Here is a 25,181-nt window from a genome sequence, read left to right as displayed (position 1 = left end):
CTAATTTACTCTTTGTGTACAATCATGACATCCAAATGATGCGTTTCTCTAATGAATGCCTGTGCTAAAAAGACCCGGCAGCTCTTCTGTGTCTCCAACAATGAGAACACATTTCTGGAAGATGAGATTGAACAATTGTATGTAAATTAAGTGGAAACAATCCCAACACCCAAAGATGTCTGTCTTTGGCTCAAACTTCTCTCTCTTTCACTTTCCCCATTCTTTCTCAAGCTTGACAGGTTTACCTTCTTGTCATGCAAAAGAAAAATCATATTTCCTTCATCCTATACAAAGAGAGGACCCTTATAATTTCAGCCTTCCAATAATTAATACTCCCACATACCTGACCATACAAAATAGCCTATTGTGTTCAATATAAATAAGACATGAGCAAACATCTGATTTCCAAAAACAAGCATGATAATTAATGTCAAGTATTGCCTTTTTGTTTTTTTACTAATACATATATGCACAGAATGTACTCATATAATTTCTTAATAATTGACAGTTTCATCAATTACTGAAATAATGGTTAGTTGTAGCCCTACTATTCAGAAGAGACTCACCAAATGACACATTGTAATTAGTAAGGAAACACACTCAATTATACATCTGTCATGTTGCATGTCTTGATTGTCTCTGTCTCCTGGTTAGGCCTATGTCTCTGCTTTCCCTCAAGGTGACTAATTTAATTCCCTTGATTTAGCTGACCTTCCTCAGGATTGTTTTGATGGCAATGATTTCCTGTCCTGTTGCCTTAGCACCAGAGCATATGAAGGGTTCTGGTTTATCTTTGTGACTCCTAGATGAAATGTTAAGTGAGCTGTAAAAAGATCCCATATGGCACCAGGGTTTGTACTATATGTGAATAACATGAATCCCAGTAGATTGGACTTCTGTCAAATGCATATTGTTGCTGGGTTTTGGAGGTCGTTTGAAATAGCAGCTGTATTTCACACAAAAGATGTACATGAAGAAAAATATGCTATTTACTCCAATCAGTTTTCAATGCAGCCGTCATCGTAATTGCAACCATTAAAACTGTTTGACTTCAGCTACTGCTTCCGAATTTTCCAACATGTTATGCACATTTAGTGTATTTCTAGCTTTAGCCCTTATTCAAACCGCCAGATGAATACATGGAAAATAAAACTAATAATAGGAAGAATGAAATGAAATAAATGATAGAGTTCAGTCAGGTCATTTTAGCTTTTACCTGGACATTGATCATAGTTAATAATGCAGTTGCATGCAGTCTATTCATGACAAAAGGTGAAAAGTGAACTAGACATGAGCATCTGGAACAGGTGCAAGAGTATAAAATATTTACACATGAAGGGGTGAAATGGCATGGAAATTATGAGTTGATGCCCCATGACTGGTGAAATGAGTGACAAATGGAAAATACAGGAATAGTGCAGGAAATTCATTTTTTTCTTCCTTTTTATCATTAATTTGATTGTTTATCTGACTTTTTGAAGTAAAAAAAACTAGGGGAGAATTATGCTGAGTTGGGAGGTGTAATCTTTTCTTCTTTATTTCAATAAACACAATAATTAATAAACTATATTCTCTACTAGACCTAAAAAAATATATATCAATATAAGTAAAACTTTGACAATATTCCTGCCAGCTGATTCCAAAATGCATTCTGGGAAAATGTTTTTATTGCGAGTAAACATTTCAAAATACTCCTGAAACAAACCCCAAAAATGAAGAATTACACTGTCCTTCCTCTATGATTTTGTTTTCATATTTTCCTCAACCTTGGCATGTCATTGCTGTTAAAAAGAAAGATATTTGTGAGAAAACCTTTACTGAAATGTTATTCTATTGCTATTTTCTCCAGAGATTTTCAACTACAATAGCCTACATTTTTATACAACCCAGCCTATACATTTCTCCCCCGCCCGAACCCGATTGGTAGGAACCCGCCTAATATGGCAACGCGGATTACATACCCTGGGTAAACAAAACACTCCCACCAACTTTATCGGGGCTAAGCAAGTGGACCATGCCAGAGTCAAACAACTCAGACTTAACGTGTAAAAACCACTATAAATGTGCAATTATTTCACAAGGTTTAGCATGATAGCATGGCATTAGGTGATAGTAAAGTAGATAGCATTTTGAAACCTAATTTATTTGTCTCTCGGTATCATGCATTGTAAATCCAGAGTTAGATAGAGTCTAGTTTCATCACAAGCAAGAGTGAAAACTACATTCCGTGCAGTTTGCCACCCATTCTCAGCATCTCCTACAGAAAGGGGGACATACCTGCGTAATTACAGTTTGCTTATCATTCCTGCTTTTTAACTGGCAATTCCTTATTCTCTCAGTGGCATATAATCCTGTGAGTGAAAGCTGGGTATATTACTTTTTATTGCCTTGCAATGGAAATTCACTGCGATAGAGCTCTAATCTCAGGACAGGCGGTGGTGTTCTTTTACATGGCGAAGGGCTGGCTCAGTCAATGCACAGATGACTGATAAGAATAATCTTTTAACAGGGGTGTTTATATCTTGCACTACTAGCCACTGCTACAACAGTTGATCCTCTCTGTGGGGATATTGAATCCATTTTTAGTTTGGTATTAAAGAGGCCGGACGGCAAACTAAAGAATTATCGATGCTAATGGATACATGGAATGGGACAGAGTCTCGGGATATAACCCCAAATTTTAGTCAGCTTTCCCCTAAAGTTTCAAAAGGAGAGGGATGCTTTAGCACATCAAAGAGCATTTTGCTTCAAAACCAATGATGCACTCAACGTGACGGCCTTTAGCAAAACACTGCAGGCACCCGATACAAAAAGAAAATAAGTGTTTGTACTAAAAAGCAGTCGTTTATGAGCCCAGAATTGCTTAAACAGCTCCCCGTTAAATAGAGGGAATTCAATGTACGCTCATTATGGCCAGTATCTTATGCATCTTATGGTATTTTCAGCATATTTCATATGTTCTTACTGTGTTTTATCACACGACTTCCATGTAGACTTCAATGTAGAGTTGAGTACATTAGTAATACGATATTGTTTTGTTTTTCTGCTGTAGACAACACACTTAAAAAAACAAGTTAACAAATATTTTAAATATTCAACACGTATTTAATGCATAACCATTCAAAGTACAGGCTCCAGCACCCTTCATGACCCTTTTGAGGATGAAGGAATGAGCTCTTAATTGTTTTTAATATCATTTTCTAGTATATTCCCAGTGACAGTCTCACTTATGATCAGCAAAAAGCTGGGCAATGCCTTTTGGAATCTTATGAGATCGCCTCAGCCAATAGGTTTTTGAACCTCTTATTAGAACTTCAGCACACATTCGCCCGTCAGGGAGAGCAAGGTGTCGTTCCCACAGAGAGCACCTGACTTCCTCTGCCTCTCTCTGTCAGCCGGCAGCTTATTAAAGTACTCCCGGGTTGCAAGTGTCAGCCAGGGAGCGTGGACCGTTATGATTTGCTCATAGCCCACTGTGGGCCTTTAACCTTTGGCTACAAAATGGCAGGTGCTTTGATATAGCTTGAAAAGGGGATTTTTGGATTGATAAAATCTTATATAAACTCACTGCCTCTAAGAAGCCTTTAAGTTTCTTCTATAGGGCCATCCAAATGATGCAAGCAATTCTGTCAAAAGCCACTGCACAGCAATAAGAGAATGGTTATAATGATGTTAACCATAATGGGTATACTACAGTGTATTTCCAGTTGTTGACATTTTTGCAAGTTTTTGCAATTTAGAAATAATGATATATTTTAATTAATAAGTGGAAGCTTAGCGTTAAACAAATTCAATGAATGTACACAACAATTATTTAAGCAAAACGTATACCATTAGGAATATTAAGATTTTAATAGAAATATAAATGTGATTTTTATAAACATTGTTGATGGGAGGCGCGACTGATATTGGCAATCATTTATTACACTCGCTTTGTTCCCTTCACTCTTTGGTGGCAAAAAAAAGGTATAAAGAAAAAAAAACAGAAGTTCCAAGACCACATAAACGCAAACATATGGAATGGGGATGTCCTCTGTGGTGCAGCCACTGCTCTTCAAAAATGACGGCAACATGCCACTATACAACAATTCGTTTCAGATCCAAGCGTGCCAACTGCAAGGCTCAAAGACAATCTGCCAATGCTTTCTCATCAAGAAAGCTGTGAAGTCAGGTACACGTACTCAAACGCGTTTTCTCACCTTTGTTACACATGGGTGCTGACTTTCAGAGGTGGAGGGGGTAACCTACAAGGACATATCTTTTCAGTGCATCCTAATACCATGAAATTGGTTTGTGACCAGTCTGGATATGCCATGTTTGTCACCCAATGTCAATTGTGACATGCGCCACATACCCCGTGGTAGCCTGGAGAAAATAGATGCATGCCCTAGTTGAACCCTTGCAGAATTCTAATCCTTGTTTGCATTTTTTTAGAGTTTGTCTGGGGTGAATCAAATGAATAAATTAATCATCAAGGGAAGAATGTTCTGGCCGTATTTTCAATTGAGGAGTATATTCATGGTCGTATTTTCTAAAGCATTTATCACCTATAGTTCAGGAAAAATATGTCTAGACAGATCAGTTTTTGAAATTCATATTTTTATCTTTCTCATCTCTCGTCTCATTTTCTGAATTGCTTTATCCTCACTAGGGGTGCTGGAGCCTATTCCAGCTGACTGCGGGCCAGAGGCAGCAGACAGCCTGAATTGGTGGCCATCCAATTGCAGGGCACAAGGAGACAAAACAACCATTCACGCTCACAGTCATACCTAGGGGCAATTTAGAGTGTCCAATCTGCCTACAATGCATGTTTTTGGAATGTGGAAGGAATCCGGAGTACCCGGAGGAAATCAACACAGGCCCGAGGAGAACATGCAAACTCCACACAGGACCCCAAAGTTGTGAGGCCGACATGTAGCCTTTATACTATATAAATTCCATAGAGGGTTCATTGTATATATTTTACAAAAATGACAACAAAAAATTGAAGACAGTCAACTAATGGTTGTCTTGATTAAAACATTATCTGATTCCCACCTTTATGCAATGTAAAACCAACATTCAATGAATATTTTCTTCTATCAGTTCCTTCTCATAAAAAATGTGCAAACAATGGATTTCTCTTTCCGACTTTAGTCTGCCATTGTTTAGAAAATCTCATGAATATAGATAGCTTTCCCTATGGAAGTTTAGACTGTTGTGCGACATTTTTTTTTTCCAGTTGTTCCTTCTGAAACGTGCACTCTTCGTTGCCTGCATGAGTGATTGGATGTTTTTTTGTTTGTTTGTTTTTCTTTTTAAACTTGAATGAGCATGACCATGATTTTTTTAAATTTTTAAAGCAAACACTTGTACATCCAGGTAAATGACTGAAAATATTTTGAAGTACTATCTAAGAAACCCACATGTAAAAAGATTACTTTTTAAAGACTTAGGGCATTACTGCACACATGCCAATAAAAAATTGAAAGTGATAACTCTCTGAAAAACTGTAGTCTTTCATGTGACCGTTAATGAATAACATGCATGTATTTACATCTCAGCAGTGTCATGCGGCAAGATAATAGCGAGGCTGATTATGTGCACAAACCATATGTTGATGCAGTGAAAGGATATGAAGCAGGTGCTGACAGTGGGATGCTGCCTTATAAATTAAGGATGAGAGTCAATTTTGTAGAGTGAAAAGGTCTCAAAAACATGATTTGGCTTCAAATTAGATTCTCACTTAAAGAACTACCAGAAATTGCAATCAAAGGAAGAGGTCAATAAATTATATAAGTACATCTACACAGTCAAAAGCACATGTTTTGAGTTGAGCTTTGGAAGAAAAACCTGAATAACTACATGAAAAGCATTCTAGAAATATATCTGAGCTATTAAGAATATAATTTTTTATTTAGTTTCTTTGAAATTTTCTTGCTTGTTTTTGTATTTAAATTGTCTTGGCTGGCCAATGGCTGAAGAATGAAATTTTGCAGCATTTAACAAACAAGACTCTGGGCATAGAGGAAAATAACATACCCAGCAATCACTAAACATGACATGATTCAAATTCAATAATTAAAAAATATCAAATATTATTTAAATAACAGGGTTATGCTCTTGTTTATAATTCATTTCAGGTAATTTAGACACAGTCTAGCAAAGCTGTATGTATTGTTCCTTTCATCATTTTCAAATAAAGACTAGTAATTCATTTAGTTTTAGACATTATCAAATTAATAATCTGAGTTTAACAGGTGATAGATTGACACTATATTTTTCTATAATCTGTTTTAACAGCATACAGTCAAAGTATGATTTTGCTGTACGGGTTGAATCACAATGACTGACTGCAGAACCGAACCCTATCTTATCTTGTTTTGACAACGGTCCACAAAAAACACAACAGGTTAAGATCCTCATTGATTTAGGATTAAATTGTCAAGGACCAAAGGACAGCACTATTTGTTATGTAAAAACACCAAAGGCCAACACATCCAAACATTTTCATGAAGTAACTATGCTTTGGCAAAATAAGGAATGCCTGTGAAGTTCAAAGATAATGTTACAACTGTAAACCTTTTAATGAGACGCAATATCCACATCATAGGTAGTAACATGACCTTTCTTGTATTGTATCATCTTTCCTCCCGCAATCAAGCACACTTTTCACTTATAGGGAGAGAGCTTTGGCTCTGACTCTACAGAAGGTCGTCTCTATCTCCCCCTCGGAGGCTAAGCCACATAAATCATGTATGCACACACCCCATTGAGCTCCAGCTCACCCGTTCTGCACCCTCGCATCTACCCCCAAGCCGTGGCCCGGATAAACACCAACTCGGATGAACTCTTCAGGTTATCCCCTTGATTCACTTGGGTCCACGTCAGTGAGATTAAACCATTATTTAGTATGCAAAAATAGGTTATAAAGAATTGGCCAAGGTGAAGGAATATTTCTAAGCAGAACCATGTCATTTCAGTCATTGTTGACTCAGTAACTGATTGACTTTGGTTTGAGATTGGATCATCTTGGCATAGAGGTTATACAAATGTGGGAAAAATGGAATATCATTGGGATTGAATGTAGTGTCAAATAGGAGGACACATTTTAACAACAGCTAAAGAAAGCAGTGAACCTCTGGTATCAAGTTACTCTTATTTACTGTAACTCTTCTTTTAAGGGTCTCTGTGGTACGATTGGACTAGTCTGGGTTTGGAGGTGGGGGGCAGCTGAAGGGTAGTCATCACAAACGAGCACAGTGACGCCTTGAAACAGCAGTCCCAGTCCATACAGAGCCAAAAGATTGATCAAGCTCCTGTCTGAATGAAGTGAGGCAAGGCGACAAAGATATTGTCTTTCACCTCCGCTCTATAGAAACACTAGACCCAGTCAAAGTCTTTAGTGAGGAGTTCATTGCAGTGAATGAACAGAACAGAACTACTTGAACAAATACAACTTTATCTTTTATTTAGATCCACCACCTGGAATAGGTAGCTGCTCTTTTTGAACATTGATTATTTATCCAAACACAAAATTATGAATGATTAAATGCTTCTAAGATCAAACTATTCCACAATGGGCCCCAGTGGATGCAGGCTTTTGGTCCAACTGATGCAACACAAAGTTTTACCAATTTACTAATAAAATACTATCGTTGATCTAATTGACTTTGGACATTGATTACATATGCACGTATGTATTGTGATGTCCTCTACAGCTCCACAATACATACAGGTAGATTATACAGGTAGACTACATACTGTGGATGACTCTTTCCTCTGACTTGTTTAGTTGTGTTCATAAAAAAGATGTAAGTAAAGTAGAAGCTTCACGTCAATTTTCAGGGCACTTCACCACTCGGCACTATTGGACTTTTTCTTGAAATATTAAAGGTGAGGTAGATTCACAGTGACATATTGTAAAGACTGTCACTCCAATCGAAAAGGCACTAAAGTGAGGGAAGGAATAGCGAGAGAAAGCGGAGTAGTAGGAGTTTATATAGATGCAGAGAGTGAGCAGAGGCTGCAAAAGTGGAAGCTAGATGAATACAGGTGTCCAAAAGGAACAACATCTTGACATAAATCAGTCATAATTTCCATGCCAGCACTAAAAGAAGTTGTCAACAAGAAAAGAAGATTCACATACTGAGAAATTAGAAACATGTGAGCTCTTAGAGCATTAATATGTATTTACACTCAAATTTTGCTTCACTGCAAACAGCAGCTAATGTTGTTGTTGTTATTAAAATCACTTTTTATTACAGCAACTTAATCCCATGACTGATATCCGACTGAAAAGGTGCAATATTGGTATTATGGCTATTGGCGCAAACAATTATCTTTTTGGGATTAAATTGATCAAATTAATGTATTTGTCAGCAATTGATAAAGATGGTATGCGGCGTATTCTACTCAACTCATCTGACTCACAAATAAATACAAAGCCAGTAAATGGGAATGTGCTAAAGTACGCAGGTTAACCGATAGCTTCAGGTTGTTATTATAGAATTGTTTTTTTTTTAAATCTGACAACCACTTAACGGTGCCATCCTTTAAAATATTTATACATGCTGAGCATATTTATTAAATGGAACACATTTTTATTGAATGGAGCATTGGCGATTCACTGTGGTTGACATGTAATTCATTATTCATTAAATACAGATTAGATTGTATTGATTATAGCTGTATCTTTCTCAGATTAGCAAATGAATATTTCATTATTATTTTAAAGTAGTAGTTTAGAATGCGTCAAAATGAGGGTAATTTAATGATAATGGCTGATTATGCAGAACTAAATATATAGTTATTTTTAATTGTGGGAAATCCATATGATGTGATTTGCAAATGCCACAAAAAGAATAAGTAGAGTGTCACGTGAATTGGCTTGCAATATAAATATATATATTTTAATTCTATAAGTTAAAAATAACAAAATATTTCTGATACTCCAATTAATGACATTTAGCTAAATTAATTTTTAAGGTATTTTAAACATGTTTTTTCAATTCATTCATTCATTTTCTGAACCGCTTATTCTCACAAGGGTTGTGGGGGTGCTGGAGTCTATATCAGCTAACTACGGGAACCAGATTAGGGGCACCCGGAGTCAGTGGCCAGCCAATCGCAGGGCACAAGAGGACAGACAACTATTCATGCTCACATTCATATTTAGGGGCATACGGCTGTAGCACTGCAACTTAAATAACAGTTCTGATCATCACGCTTCAGACGGATTGTAAATAGTCCATGGTGGCGATAAATTTGTCACTTCTTAGACAGAGATAGGGCACATTATTTTCAAAGGGAGCATATCTCACCCATCTTGAAGGCTGATGAAATCCACAGCACCGGGGCAACACAGCATCTCTAAGTGAGACCTTCTTTATGGTCTGATTAAGTCATCTGATGCAAGCTATAGAACAAGCCACGCCGCTTTATTTAACCTCCCACTCTGCTGCTGTGCCGAATCTGAACAAAAAAATAAAGGCATTTGAGTAGCCGCTTTAATATGCTGTGGGCCTTTTTATTCCTGTCTTAGAATGACATATACAGATAGAGTTATGTAGCAAAACATTCAAAATGTTCATATTGAATGATTTGAAGACAAAATCTGCATTCCGGTTCAGTAGTTTTGTTTGGAATTCAGTATACTTTCTTAAGAATACACAATAGATTTAGCTTTGGTGTTTTCCCAATTAAACTCTGCATATTCTACAAGGAACAATTGCTTTAATCACTTGTGCCACCGTTTCCCTTGTTAAGTGTTAGGCCTTCTTCGTCACAAGTCCCAGTTGGAGACACACAAAGAGAAAGATCTTAAAAATCAGGTTGGCCTTTTTGGAAAAACAGATGGCTCGCAATTACTAAAACATAGCTTCATTGATGTTAAACTGCTACGTGCGGCGCATTAACGAAACATGTCTTCAGATCATTGTGTTTCAAGCCGAGTCTATTAGAAATAAGCACAAGCTCAAGTAATTATGGCGTTATCTCAGCAAGCTATTTCTCACAATGTAGTGATGAACCAGCTTTATATTACTATAATGTTCTTGCTGTTGATGAAAAGTTGAAAATCGATACATTTTGAATGGTACTATGAGGTGATATCAGATTCTTGTCCGGGTCTGTGTTTATGCGATGAAGCTGAGTGCACTTTGCATGCTCCAGATTAAAAAAAAGAAGCAATATCCCTCTTAAAGTGTGTGTGGTTGTGCATGCATGTGTGTACATTATATTAGAGAAGAGCACTTTGGCCTTCCGCCGTTGTCCAGACTCAGCGGCTCCGGACGTGAAAGGTCTCACGGTCTTAAGGTCTTGGCGCAGTAAAAATACCTGAGCAATATTTAGAGTATACATGCAGTTGCTAATATACTTTTCCCAGTGGGACTCACAAAAAGACTATTATAGTCTCAAGTTGGGTGACATTCTATACTGTGTGCAAAATTTTTCAAATGTCAAGGTGTTGTATGTCGCAAATAGGTAGGCTCATATTGTATCTACTACAGGTTGCACTTGAATAATAAATTACTGTTTATCAGTAACAAGATCCGCTGTTACAGTGGAAGACTGTAGAGTCACTTAGTTCATATGCCACAAGGTGCCTCTTAGCCTCAAAACATATTTGGTAACTCAAGGGCGCACTCTGCAATGTTGTACAGTTTTCCTGAGGTCAAAAATGTTTGGATATTGTGAAAGTCTCTAACCATGCTCAAGCCCAGTAAACTGCTAGAACCTGGCATGCGATGGAGATGAACATGGGCACACTGGTTTTAAAGGCAACATAGACTTGTCATATAATCAATACAATCCTTCTTCTCAACAGTTATCAACAGCAATAGTTTAACACATTACAAAACAATTGGCCCAGAGAGACTGCCCACGCGTGTCTTCAACACTAACAGTATGTCTTACTCCCATAACATGGAGAAAAAAAGAAAAATAATATATATATATATTATTATAGATAGAGAGAGAATCCCCGATATATTTTAGAAGCAAAATATAAATAGTATATCTAGTTAATATTGCAAGCAATGTGGTTGGTCCTGCCTTACTTACACATATTGGATTTCTAGATATTGTACCAAATATTGCATGACCACAAATCTCTTTCTTTTTCATTTCTCCTTTAAAAAGAAAATGGGTTTTTATGCAATAAACTGTTTTTGATTGTGAACCACTCATGCTGTTGAGGGGTTTAACAGTCTAGGTGCGTGTCAAAAGGATTCTGGAATAGCATGAAAAAGGCACAATGGAAAAAAGATTCTACCACGCGACAACATGGTGTCATTCTGTAGAGCCACTCGGCTGATTTCTCTCATAGTTCTGGACGAGTCCCCCACTGTCAGATTATCAGTCGGGTGTGAGCACGGCTAACAATTTGTTTGTGTTAAAATATATCGTGCCAACTGGTCAACGTGGTTCTCGCCATGTGTAAAGATTTTACATTCATTCCATTAGATGCTTTTCTAATGTAAAAAGTACCTTTTAATTGCTTGTTTAAAATTGCCGGTTCACTGGAGGGCCCATACCGCCCACTGTGTGAAATTAAACAACACAAGTAATTATTTTGTTATCAGCCTAGTCTGGAAATGTCTCTATGAGTAAAGCGTCCAGAATTTTATGAACTGCGACAACACAATTTGACTTATTAACTAGACAAAATTATGGGCACTCATTGAGTCTTCGGCTCAACGATATACTTGGATAAAATATATATAAACATATTATTTATGATAAATACATTCAGGGGTGGCGCGGTGGATGAGTGATCCACCTGTGTAGAGTTTACATGTTCTTCCCGGGCCTGCGTGGGTTTTTTTCCGGGTTCTAAAGACATGCATCGTAAGCTGATTGGACACTCTAAATTGCCCCGAGGTATGAGTGTGAGCATGAATGGTTGCTTCTCTCCTTGTGCCCTGCGATTGGCTGGCCACCAATTGAGTCTGTCTGCCACCTCTGGCCAGAAGTCAGCTGGGATAGGCTCCAGCACCCCCTACGACCCCCTAGTGAGGATAAAGCGCTTCAGAAAATGATAGACGGGAGAAATACATTCAGAAAATGTTTTGTCGTACAGATATAATGAATTTTTAAGACGACTAGGCTTAGGTTGAAGATTAGTGCAGTGAGCAGTTTGCGTCTTTGGCAGATGCAACGCATATTAATGTGCTTGGCCTCAACTGCCATATCACAGTGAGAAGCAAATCTTTCCCTATTGCTTCTCATCCCGTGGCCTGGTTGGCGATTTAATTTTGCTGAAGTCTTGGCAGATTACCGCTACCTCTGTGTTGCTGTCATGAAGAATGCGACCCAGGTAGGAAGTGAGCGGAGAGCTGGCACATTGATAAGGACAGCTGCTCATGGGAGATTTCCCTAGAGAGAGTACTAAGACAGGGCAGGAAAAGACATGCTGGACGTCTGGTGACAACACCGGGTACGCGCCTTCATTGTTGCACTGGCTGGCACCCCAGTCTTGCCTATTATCTGATAGGCAGCTTACAAGCTGAGAGACCATCAACTTTTGTAGGCACAATCAAAGGGCTTAGGGGTAATGTTCTGATTGCATTAGTTGGTCAAGTTCAAAACAGATCAGCAAGCAGATTGAGAAAATATTCCTGAATCCACATTTACTGTGTTGAGTTTAAGAGTTACTTTAAAAAGAGTCCCAGCAAAGTGTAGAAAAATAACTTAAATGTGGTTTTGTATTTACCCATCATGGCAATATCACAAAAACACATGGTGAAAGACGCATTAAGAAACTTAATTATCTACAATTAAAGGAGTTTGTGTTTTAATTGAATTGGTTCATGTTTAAACACATTTTCTAAGTTAGAAGCGACTTTTGAACTCCCATTTTCTTTTTCCTATTTTCTACATTTTATCGTTAATATTTGTTCCTTTTATTTTGAAAGCGTGGCAGCAACCTGGGTCTTAACTTAAGACCCACCACTGTTCTACCACAGTATCCCACTGGGTTTCTTTGACAGAAGCGAAGAGAGGATTGACTTTGATGAGGAAAGGTTTACCCTCTGTTGAGTGTTGAGAGCCAACAACAATGTTTGTGTACCTTGATTTTCCGATTGTGTGAGGACAATGGCCTCCTCTCGTGCTGACTTAATCCTGAGGATGTGTTCAATATTATGGCCCTTTATGTACTTTAATTAAATTATTTTCAGACTATAATTCGCGCTGGATATAAGTCACATTTCTGGTGGCAGTTTTTGTAATTCTCAGAAACCAAGAACAAACATTATATGTTAAATTATTAGTAAAATAGGAAAGAACAGACAAAATATGCACGTATTTATGTTATATATTAACTTTTTTTATAACTGTAACCTAAAAACAATGTAAAAATCTGTTGATGGTCAGAGTGAAATAAAATAAAAGATATAAGTTGCAGGCTAAGCCAGACTAGGATAAAAACTTCTCTTTTAGTCTGGAAAAATACAGTACATATCAATTTATTTCCACTATAACTTTCTTAAATAGGAAAGCTCTTCTAGGATAATAAATGTTAATCTCATTTCCAAAATTGGTAAATTACTTCTTATTACTATCCTTCTCATTTAGAAAGGCTATACATTGTGTATAAAAAAAGACCTTTGACACATGAAATTAATTTAAGTGATGTTATATCTGCGAATGTCACGTAATTGAAAAATATGAACACAAAGGATTATGTTTCACAAGTTCCATTATAAAATAGCGACAAACAGCTTTACACAGCAATGCACATCAAGCTGTGCTTGTACAAGTCTCAGGGTGGAGTCATCTTTACGCCTAATAATCTTTCATCCTTGGGATTCTGCAGTTATTACTGCTTGTGGGCTGATATTTCATCTCCCTGTGGAGTTTTCATTCTAGCACTCTAAAATCATTCCAGGTTGATTGGTATTCATGTAGGCCAGCTGTTTTAATGCAAAGGGACTTCTGTGAAAGCATATTTAGCCAAACGATTGTTTTAAATTTTGCATTGTTAAGAAGAAATAATACTCGGTTTGAAAGCTTATTTTGAAAGTTATTTATGATAAGGTGTCTACTTGCAAGACTTTTATATGCATGTGACTCTCTCTCTCTGTCTCTCTCTCTCTCTCTCTCTCTCTCTCTCTCTCTCTCTCTCTCTCTCTCTCTCTCTCTCTCTCTCTCGGGTATGATATGAAAGAATTCTATGACAGTTTTATGCAACAGCATTTTGAAAAATCCACTTAGCCCAAAATGTGCTGTCTATAGTCTGATTCGATTGGGTCATTATGCAAAATGTGAGAAAGAAACATTACTAGTGGTGTCATTTCAATCCTGTGTTTGCTGATAGCACAATGCCTCATTATGACAGACACAGGTACCTTTGGTCATTGCTTGTTAGGCAGCAACCATGACAAAATCTTTTAACTTTGTCTCCTAGCAGTATTGTGCAAACATCTGTGTTAAGTATGCTCTGCCATCCCTGGTAAACATTCCTTCATCTATAGTAATCACACAATAATTCTCTGAAGGTCAAAAGAAATCATGCTGATGCAGAACGACTGGCCAAATAACAATCTGGAATCTATAACACGTAGCAAAGAAAACATTAATTTAGGTAGGTTACAACATATTTTAGTTAATATTTTTCTGTGTACTCCATTGCTGTCAATTCATCCAGTTTCCAATATTTTTGAGAGGTTAACAAGTACTTGATTCACACTTACAAAGTGCTTTTTAAGATATTACCACGCTGTGTTTTATTAGAAAAGCATAGGGGGGCTCTCTAACAGTCAGTTATTGCCCCTGCTTACCATGTTACAAACCTTAGATATCCAGCTATTGACTGAAGCTGCTTGTTGTTGTTTTTTTTACTAAGTGCTAATTAGGAATCCCAATTTACACAATGAAATTAATTTGAATGTGATAAAAAAAAGCAGAAAACAAATTAGAATTGCTCACACCATATGCTGCACACACTGAATGTTCAGGTTGTTTTGGTTCTGTTATAAATGTCGACTTTCCAAAGGACCTGTGATCTCCACGGGTCATATAACCAAAGGATATAATTTCGGATTAAGAAGGAAAAAGAAAGAAATTATGTTGGGTTCGGAAATACCTGTAAACTATTTCATTACATAGTTAGTCAGTGAGAGTTACTTCACTAAGATGAGGCGAGAGAAAAATCGTATTGCATCTAAAACATGTGCAGGCATTGTCATGAAGTAAAGCAAGGAACAACTGTCCGGAGACATGTACTGATCCACAAAGGATTATTTATGTATGTGTATTTTTATGTTGTGCATGATTTAGCTTAATCCTGTAACATGAATGGGCAGAAGCATGTTTTTGACCCGATTCTGTTTGATGAGCAATATTGACAGGAAAATATTAGATGCAGCATACTTCGCATCTGTTTAGGAAGACAAGATTAAAATAACTGTAGATGGAAGTATCATATCGCCCATTTTTTTTTTAACCATAGCGGGAACAAATAGTTGGTATTTTCATTTTTGAAATATTATGCTCTCGCTCCTCTCAATGTGCTCAGATTGTTATTCATTTAAAAATAAAATTTGCTCTGCATTTCCTCCTAAACATGTGCAGAACCTCAATAATGAACCGTTGTGTATATCACAGCGATCTTTGAAATTGAAGAAGAGATTATCTTTTGAACAAAAGATATTTCCCTTGGTCTATTGTCTCCATTGTAGCTGAATGACATTTGAAATTTTGGGTAATGTGCTAATAATGCAATGTAGCTACCCCTGCCTCCCAAGAACAGGTAGTGCAGTTGTCTGATTTGCTCTCTGAAAAGGTTAAAGGCTTAGAATTTTTCCTAGTTTGTTAAACGTTTTTATCCTATCAATAAATAGTTCTTAAGTAAACTCATTAAACCACACGCATATGACATATACATAACCAACAGCTGTGTTCCATATTTTTTTGATTGTTTTGTATTCTGAACATTAATCACACAACTCTTTAAACATCTCGGAACGAAGACTGAAAATGGTGAAGGAAGACATCACATTAAGTATCAATGTACCTAAAATATTTTTATAAAAGCACCAATATCAACATAAAACACATTGTTAAATTCAAATTGGAGGCTGAAGCAGCATAACACGGTCCATAAGGCTCAAATAAAGAGAAAAACACACCAAGGACACATCTAGGGCTCCATTCACATCAGATCTACCAAATGGTAAATAGCTTACATTTGCAACTTTACAAGCAAGACTGGCCCCAAATACTAATAATTTATCACCTAAAATGTTTACTGGTCCACTTTTGCCAACACCAGGGCCAAAAACACTGGCTAAATAAAGCCCTGTTGTCTTGGTTTCCATGTCACTGTAAACCACGGCAGCAACAATCGCACATACATCTCTCACTCGCATAAATGCATGAAAGTTAGCAGACTGTCAACTACTGAGTTTGAAAGCCTGGCTGCCCCCCTGACATCATTCATAAATCTCTGGACTAGAACCAGAGCAGTGCAATTATAAATAACAGAAGGAAATCCAAACACAAGAAAACATAAAACTATTTTTTCCTTTCTTCTTTTATGGATTCTTTTCCTCTTAATACTAGGCGTTATATTCTGGGAGCATTTTAATATCTGAGAGGAGGGAGGGATCTGTATTTTCATAATCGTATGATAAGGAAAGGGATTAACTATAAGGAAGGGATTAATTTGCTTAATCTTCCAATATGGTGGACCAACATTTTCCCCCCCAGAAAGTGATATGTTCTCTGCCATGTAATGGCCTAGGCGTAACCCAATTATTTGTCTCTGAGAAATTTTATTTGGAAGTGTTTCAATAACTGCCCCAATCCGTTGAAAATATTTTAACTATAAATATGTTAGTGATTCTTTTTCTTTTTTGTGTCAACTGACACCGATAAATTAGTAATTAATAAGATGTTTAGTCGTGGACCGTGAGACAGGAAAAGTGTAATGGTTCATCATAAAGACATTTAAAGCATGCTATAGGTATTTTAACATTTTAAACAGATTATTGCATGATTGACAAGGAAACAGATTATTAATCAGATAGAAAAGATACATTTTGCCACATTTTGCACTGTCTTCCATTATTACAACAAGCATCAAATGACTGCTCCAAAGACGATTGCAGTAAACCAGAATAAATAATTAACCCCTAATTTCATCAAATTCAATTTACAAATAAAGTTCTAAAATGAAACTACTATGGAGTTTGAACTACCACTTCGGATGGCGGCAGTTTTGGACAATATCTACCATCATGCCATGCAATCATTAGTATGTAGTACAAACAGTAAAGCACATAAACAATACAGTCTACTTCCAATTTGAATAAATAACATTCTGTGTAGAGTGACAATCATCTGAAAGCCTGGCTTTATGAGGTCTATAATAGGCACTGATCTCTATCTGTCTTAAGGAGGAGGATGGAGGTGATTAGAAGTAGATGCCTCTCAGGCTTGGGATTATAGTAAATATACAGCTTGTCTCTTGGGACCATTGAAAACAGCTTCTTCATCCCCTCCAAGTCACTGCTTCATGAAATTTAGTCTACCCTGAAGCTACAGCCACATCAGCCACCAATGCCTTTCATGAGAACATCTGCAAGTATTTTAAAACTGTTTTACGAGTCACGCAGCAGTGGCTGAATCTGATGTGTACAATTCAATAGGATACTGGTGAAATCTAGACAAAACAAACCAATGCAACTACACCTCATAATTGTATGCATGAACAAAGGCATTCGAAGATATTGTTTTGTATGATTAATACAGAGTTCGGGTCATCTACAAAGCTACTAAAAATAAATAAATAGATGAAATGAACACCCTAACTAAATCTTTTTATGAATGCATGATTTCCTATTCTTAAAGACTGGCTTCACAATACATAATTTCTTTAATGTCTACATACAAGACAGACTTTGTGCGCTATAAGTTCAACTTTAACAAGGTCACACGACAAGGATACTAATAATAATTCAGGATAATAATAATTAGGAACTGTCCAAAGGTCAATCATTTCAAACAAAAAACATATAACTAATAGAGATTGGATCAGTTAGTATCACTGTGTTTTTGGAATGCCCTTCACTTGTCAGAATGACCCAGAAAATGTTAGTTTAAATACAAAGAGCCATTTTTCCCCCAAAAGTGCTGCAGGCTACTAAATATAATACAATATTTACTCAGGCAACTAGACATGCAACTCAAATAACTCAAATAAGCAGTGACCAATGTTTGCAACATCTTCAATTGAGAACCTTATACATTTGCTACGTAATTCTTGAAAGGAGCACATTGTGCTGGGTTTCCCAAAAAAGTAAAAAAAAAAGAACTAATATAAGTTTCCCATTCATGGTTCAGCTGATGTCATGAAAATCTATTTTGTATTCTAGTGAGTGAAATCTGATGAATGAGCATATGGTTTTCAAATGAGTTTAAACTGGAGTCATGGTTTGATATCACTGAGCAAAGATAATAATTTCTTGTTCTGTATTTTTTGCTGTAAGATGGTGGAACTTGCAGCGGAGGTGGGGAAAATCCAGATGGATATTATGCTGACTTTTGAAGAATGCAGCAATGCAAACGGAAGCATAATGGGGAAGGAAGGGAACTCAATCTATTTTTTAATCTTTTTATAGTTTATCTACTCTGGCTTTCTAGTAAACAGCTACATCTGTCCAATGGCATTCCATTGTTACATATGGCACTTCAGCACTGTCAACAATTAGTTACTATATTAATCTTTAAGAATCATCACGTCAAACACCTGAAATATATATTTTTCTCTATTGGCGACTTTGTAATCCCAAGTTAAAGTGGGGTGTCAGCTATATTCAATGAGATTTCAGTAGGAAACTGCTTCCCTGCAGACATTTTGATTTGTCATAGCAGGAAAGGCACAGACAGGACTAACAACATTAACCTTGGCTCAGTTTGAAGCAAGCCATTCTGATGAACCTTTTTACACAATGGTAGAACTAAGATTTTGGAAAAACCTGTGAAAATGAACTTGAATTCATCCCTGATATAATTCATTGCCACGATTACGTAGAAAAATATCAATTAATTGCATTTTGGTGGATTTTTTTTCTTCGTCTCCAATCATAAACTAGTTGTCTCTTGCATTAAGGAAAAAAAATATAGAAAATAATTTTAAAAAATTCAGTCAACATATTTATACAGATATGTATATAGAGCAGTTGTCATGAATAAATAAATAAACTAGTAGTGTGCCCTAAACTTCAGTGATAGAATGTGGTTTGACTTAGGTGAGGTATTGTCAGTCTTTTGTGCCAACCTAATCCCTCTTCATACACGGACAGGGATGAGAGGATGGTCAGGGAAGAAACATTTTAATTTGGAAATGGTACAAGAGTAAAACTGCATTCAGGGGTTTTTCCCCTCAGAGATTTATAGAGGGAAATCTTCCTTTAAGCTTTAGTCACAAACAACAAACCAGTCATCGGATTGTGAATTAAAGTAAAAGCCTCCATGTACTCTCATACTTTACCACGATTACATTTGCTTAATTGGTCATTTAGTGAAATTAATAATAATAAGTAAGGCTATGTTTGAGAGGCACAGTTGCTAATACTCAAGAAAGGGGTATTCATCAACCATAATATAGATTTTTCCAAACCCATGTGATTAAAGTTGCATCTTGTTTTGGTTGATTGAGATAAACGAAAATGTTTTGAGATGGACCAACACAGCTGGAGAGGTGGTTGAAGCTTTGTTAACAACTTTTCCATTTCCAACTTCATTACAGCTGATTAATATGACTGTGAAGCATCTCGTCACGTTGACACCTCAAATGAATTCAATTCCATTTTATCAAAGTGTAACTCCACAAAGAAAGGGCTTTTAATCTTTGCAACATATGTCTCCGTAAAACAACACAAATATACATTTAGTGACCACCTGCTGAAAATCTGATTTCAAAGAGAATGGTAATTAACATTTGAGAAGAAAATTAATTCACTATCAAGTCGAGAAGTGATCAAGGTAAAATATGTGAAACAATGTCACACTGAGTATATATCTAAGAGAGAGAGAGCTTGGACTCCTCGGTGAGAAAACCCATTTTGACTGGTTGTATCCTGTTTTTTCTTTGTCAAAACTCACAGCTTGTGGAAGGTGTGGGCAGAAGGCATAAATTGTTTAGTAAAACAAAGAGATTTGCCTTTCATCTCTGCTCTAAATGTCCACAAAAGACATTCAAACTGGTTGGCAAACTCCCAAACACCACTCAGGACCATGCCACATTCCACTTTCAGGGAGAGAAAACTTCACTAACCTCCTAAATGTGAGGTTGTACTTTATCAGTTCCATTAGAATTGTGTCTTTTCTAGTGCCCTTTGTCATGGGTGACCCTGCTAGAGGCAAAAAGTATAGATCCTTGGATCATTTGGACATAGAAACTTCTCTACCACAATAAAATGATGTCTCAGAGCAATATTGTCAATTAAAAGTGTAGTGTGGCTAGTCATGAGTATGTCAGCTTGATTAAGTATTCTTCAAATGTTTTTTGGTTAAATCCTATTTTTATTTTTTTGGTCTCCAAGTGTTTTTTTTTTTTGTCATGGCCTTTCTGCATCTCATTTCATCCACTGTCAAAAACCCCTTTGCACCATTTTATCATCCTCCTGGGAACCACTTTGAATTCTAATCTAGCCTCTCAGGGTTTCACAATGCAAAAATCACCCATCACTGACAATAAGTCTTGCAATTTTACTTCAAGGTCTTTGTTTGTCTGTCTTTAAGTAAAATCAGCTTCATACTAAATACATAAGCCCTCCAAAGTATTCAATGAATAGAAGTAGAAAAATATGAAATCATATCCTCCCCTCCAAACTTGATGAAGTGCAAATTCCAAGAATGGTTCCACTTGTGAGCAAGGTCAACTTCTTTTAGCCAGCTAGCCACGCTGTGACACTCCCTTGTGTTACTAATGAGACAGGAGCAGCGAGGGGCACGGTGTGGAGATAAACAATGTGGCAGAGTCTGCCCCCGAGGATTTCTCCCTGGGCCTTGGTCCCTTTTACCCATTAGAAATAACCCATTGCTGTTTTATTGCATAAAGGAACAAGTCTACTTTGTGTTTCTCTAAATACTCAAGTGAAAAAAATAAGAGCACTCATAGAGCATAAACCTTTGATTAAGGTTTAAAACTGAAAGGGTAAGGACATGACCTTTTTCCCCACATCACCTCATTTTAGTTATCGCAATAATACAAAAGCACAACAAATTACATTCTCCTCACCACTAATATTTTCTAATGCTCAATATTTATTTAAAATATTCATACTCTGGGTCACAACTGGATGGTAATTGGTTTGGTATAAAAGATTTTCAACCTACACAGGCTTGAGCCGCTAAAATTTGGGGATTGGTAGCCGTGGTCTTGTTGGTAGAGCAGGCCTTTTTTTATTCAAAACCAATTATCCAGTTGAAATTCTTTGCTTTTGTTCCCGCTCTATTTTCTTGTTTAGATCTAATTTCTGAGTGCCTATTATCAAAAGACAATAATCTCTTTCCCAATGGGCATGGCAGCTGCACTACCTACTGGTGTGTGAATAGCTGGATGTGTCTGTACGGAGCTTTGGGCATCATACTAGTGTCAACAAAAGTGCTATAAATTCTTACCATTTGCATACAAAATAAATAAATGCAATAACTGCTTTTACATTGTCCTCCTACAATCTAGCCAGATCATTTTGCACTGGAAAAAAACAAATTTTGGCTTTACTTCACCTCAAATTTTCTGAACAAACACTTTTTCTACACTTTTTGCTGACATTTTCAAATGAATTGGACACACAATGATCAAGAATGCACCGATATTTTTTCTCCCTCCAAACTAAATAGGAACCATTTTTGTCCAATGTACAATAACACAAGTGACAGCATTGTTCAGATCTACCTTTGAAAGATGTATTCTGACAGCTATCTTAGGAACCATCGTGTTTTTAATATACCGAGGACCAAAGAGCTTTCAGAATTGTGGCTCTAAAAATCCAGGTGAGTAGCAAGCAACCTCTACCCTGCAGTCAGTCTATTCTCCAACCTCAGAGGGGGCATGTTCATGGGATGAAAGGGGAGAACACGTCACGGCACTCTAGCAGCGGGGAACTACAAGTTGAAGCTGTGGCGGTAAAGGCCACCATTGATTTCCATCCATTCCCCCAACTTTCTTTCTTTTGCATCTCATATTAGATTGTGCTTTGTTATTGCAGACTGCATTTTTAACACAATTGTAAGATTCTTTTATTTCTATATTTACATTTATATTTATATTTGTATTTATTTATTTTTTTTAGCTCGCAAAAGTTATTTGATTAAATTCATAACAAAGTCAGCAAGGTATTTGTTTCAGCAAATTTGGAGAAATAACCACAGATCTATACTCTAGTTGCAGGATTACAAAATCAGCTCTTCGGCTCACAGTGACCTTGACGGCAATAAATTACTCACGGAGTTCTGTTTTGCTTGCATAATAAATGCCCATGCAATGAATTGAGGAAACTCTTCAACACTCAGAGAGACAATGAGAGGAGGACCTTTTCCAAGCATAAAAGCTCCAGTCAGCAGTGCCTTAATTGCTTTTCATACGGCAAATTTGCTTTTACTTTCCCTGTTAATGAAATTAAACTGGAACATTCTCCTCACAATCAGCAGAGCAGTGGACCTAAATGTCAGTGGCTCCTGGATTTCTTCATTCAATTTGAGCAAACACCCAGGAGAGAGAGAGGGTATATGGCATGAAGTGATTGACAGAGTTCCATTACAGGGGCTTATCAGACCCCTGTCTGCAATTATCTAGGTTCAGTATGGAGGTGGGATTTGATTTTGTGCCAGGATTATAGTCAGGAGGATGTGAGGAGAAAGGGGTACTGCTTCACATTATGACCCTTCTAAAATTCTCATTTGCATGCTCTCTATCACATTGGATTGTGGTACTGCGTGTTCCGGCGTCTATTTTGTTAGTCAAGTTTATATGAGGCATGCGGAACAGATTTCAAGATACTTCCTTTGTTGGTGGATTGCTATCTTTAACATTTTGATATTCAAGTACAGTCTTACAAATGGGGTGTCAATTACTTTAGTACAGCATTTGTATAAAATAAGTTACATGTAAATGCATTTTTTTTCAATGTAAATTTGCTAATCGTAACATCTTTTCCAAACTATACTTTACATGACAGCGGAATCCTGCAATTTGTTGGCGAGAAGTTAGTTAGTAATTGAATTTTGACGTAAATTTTGGTTCAACTACAAATGACAATGTAGGGGCTTTCAGATTTGCCTGTGCTATACTGCAGATTATTTCTAAACTATAACTTGTGGGGACTCAAATTCTCTGAAAATGTGTTTCAGGTGAGAACTAAGGTCTGCAGTTCAATTAAAGTGGTTGTTGAATAGGTCATTTTAATTAAAAGCAAGACTTGAATTCTTCAAACGGTGTTTATGCTGGAGTCTACTAACTGATCTAAGTAACATCTGACAAACAGCAGATGTCTGAAATCTTACTTTGAAAAGTGTACAATGTGTTGTGGGTAATTTTTAAAACACCAGTAAAAGGGGGCAATCACATGGCCACTTTGTGCAAAAAATTTAAAGCAGTTCATGAATGTAACATTTATCTTCGAAGGAATTTATTTTTGTGCTTTAAAACAACATAGTTGTTTTTTTTCACCCTCTTAAATTCCGAGAAGAACCGTACAGCCACTTAACTTCAAACTCTTTGCTACCTCTCTCAGTCAGCGCATTTTTTGAACATGTTCAGTAGTGGTCAGCACAATTAGAACAGGCTGAGTGCAGCGGGCGTTTGATAGGTTGGGGAAATAAATGCCTCAAATCCCAGATGCAACCAATTGTTGAAGGACAGCCGTGCCTTGCAAATCACTCAGAGGGGCAAAGGGGGCATGTTTGGATCTAGTTAGGTCAGCAACACTGAGCAAAATGCTAAGAAACTCATTACGGAGCAAGACAGATTGCGACAATGGATTATATTCATTCATGAACTTTAACATGAAACATTGAACTCAACATAACTGCCACATTACAATCAACAAACACTTAAACAGAACCTATAAGGAGTCTGTAGTATTTATACAGGCGGTCACATACAGTAACGCCATTGGGATTCCATATTGCTATCATACTAGTGACGACATGCACACTACCAATCTGCAAAGTCTCAAGAGGTCTCTATCCAGAAAGGACTACAGAGTAAAACATGTAAATGTTTTTTTTTTGTTGTGTGTCACAATATAAATATGCATTCCAAATGCATTTCCATAATGACTTTGCTTTGGTGTGCGTATGAGGTGTTTGCCTCCCGTCAGCCAGCGCTGCATGTAAAATGAGCTGCAGTTCCTTTTGCCTTTTTCATGAACTCTCAGGGGCTGCACTATTTGCTAACACTGAACATGTCGGCTCCAACCTAGACAGGTGGGAGACTCAATTTAACATTCAGAATGTTTTGTTATCCCAAATTTCTAGGCTGACCAAGCAAGCTTTGTGTTTGCTTGTAGAAGGGCTTTATTTGCATGTTGATGAGAAGATAAATAATCTTGAGTGGTGAAGAAAGAAATTTAGACAATGAGAGCCCAAAATACTACAGTGCTCTGAGAAAAATGCATTCAATGTGATTACAGTTGAATGTTTTTTGTTGTTGTATTTTTTGTGTTTTTATTTTGAACAGCTGTGCCATCTAATATGCAAGTTAAATTCTAATTAAGTAAATTAGTCCTAAATGTGTTATTGGTGGTGTGGTTGAAATGAATGACTTGATTTGAATTTGAATCTCTATTAATAAAAGTGACAATATAGATCTGGGGATAAGTGCAGAAATTGAGCTTTTTAAATCCTCCTTTACAGGAAAAGTCAATAGTGTTGCTGTGCTCATCAATAAAGACATTTCCAGACCCGCAGCTTGCATTACCAAAGAATGGCGGCTAATTATCCAAGGTTGATAATATTGACGAGGCAGTTGTGCAGCAGATGATGCAGACACCAGAACAAAGTGAAAAAGATATGTCTGAATAATTGATGAAAAGGAATTAGTAATACGTTTACAGGAATTAAAAATATACATATCCATTCACATCTTAAGTAATTGTGTTTAACTCAACTAAATTGTACCATTTATACATTAGTAAAAACAACCCAGATGCCAAAGTGACCTGAAAAGCTTTGGGAAATAGATGATG

The 25,181-nt window shown here is 36.8% G+C and overlaps 1 protein-coding gene across 1 annotated transcript in view; it reads right to left on the bottom strand.

The window, feature by feature from the left end:
* Positions 1-25,181, bottom strand: part of ntng1a (netrin g1a) — a 127,515-nt gene that overhangs the window by 77,731 nt on the left and 24,603 nt on the right. Inside the window, exon 4 of the mRNA XM_077735850.1 lies at positions 9,303-9,453. The gene's annotated coding sequence lies outside the window, so the exon portion shown is untranslated. The remainder of the gene's footprint in view (positions 1-9,302; positions 9,454-25,181) is intronic.

Source organism: Stigmatopora nigra, chromosome 16 (assembly GCF_051989575.1).
Source record: "Stigmatopora nigra isolate UIUO_SnigA chromosome 16, RoL_Snig_1.1, whole genome shotgun sequence".
In the NCBI taxonomy this organism is placed as follows: domain Eukaryota; kingdom Metazoa; phylum Chordata; class Actinopteri; order Syngnathiformes; family Syngnathidae; genus Stigmatopora; species Stigmatopora nigra.
This window is presented reverse-complemented; position numbering and strand designations above follow the sequence as displayed.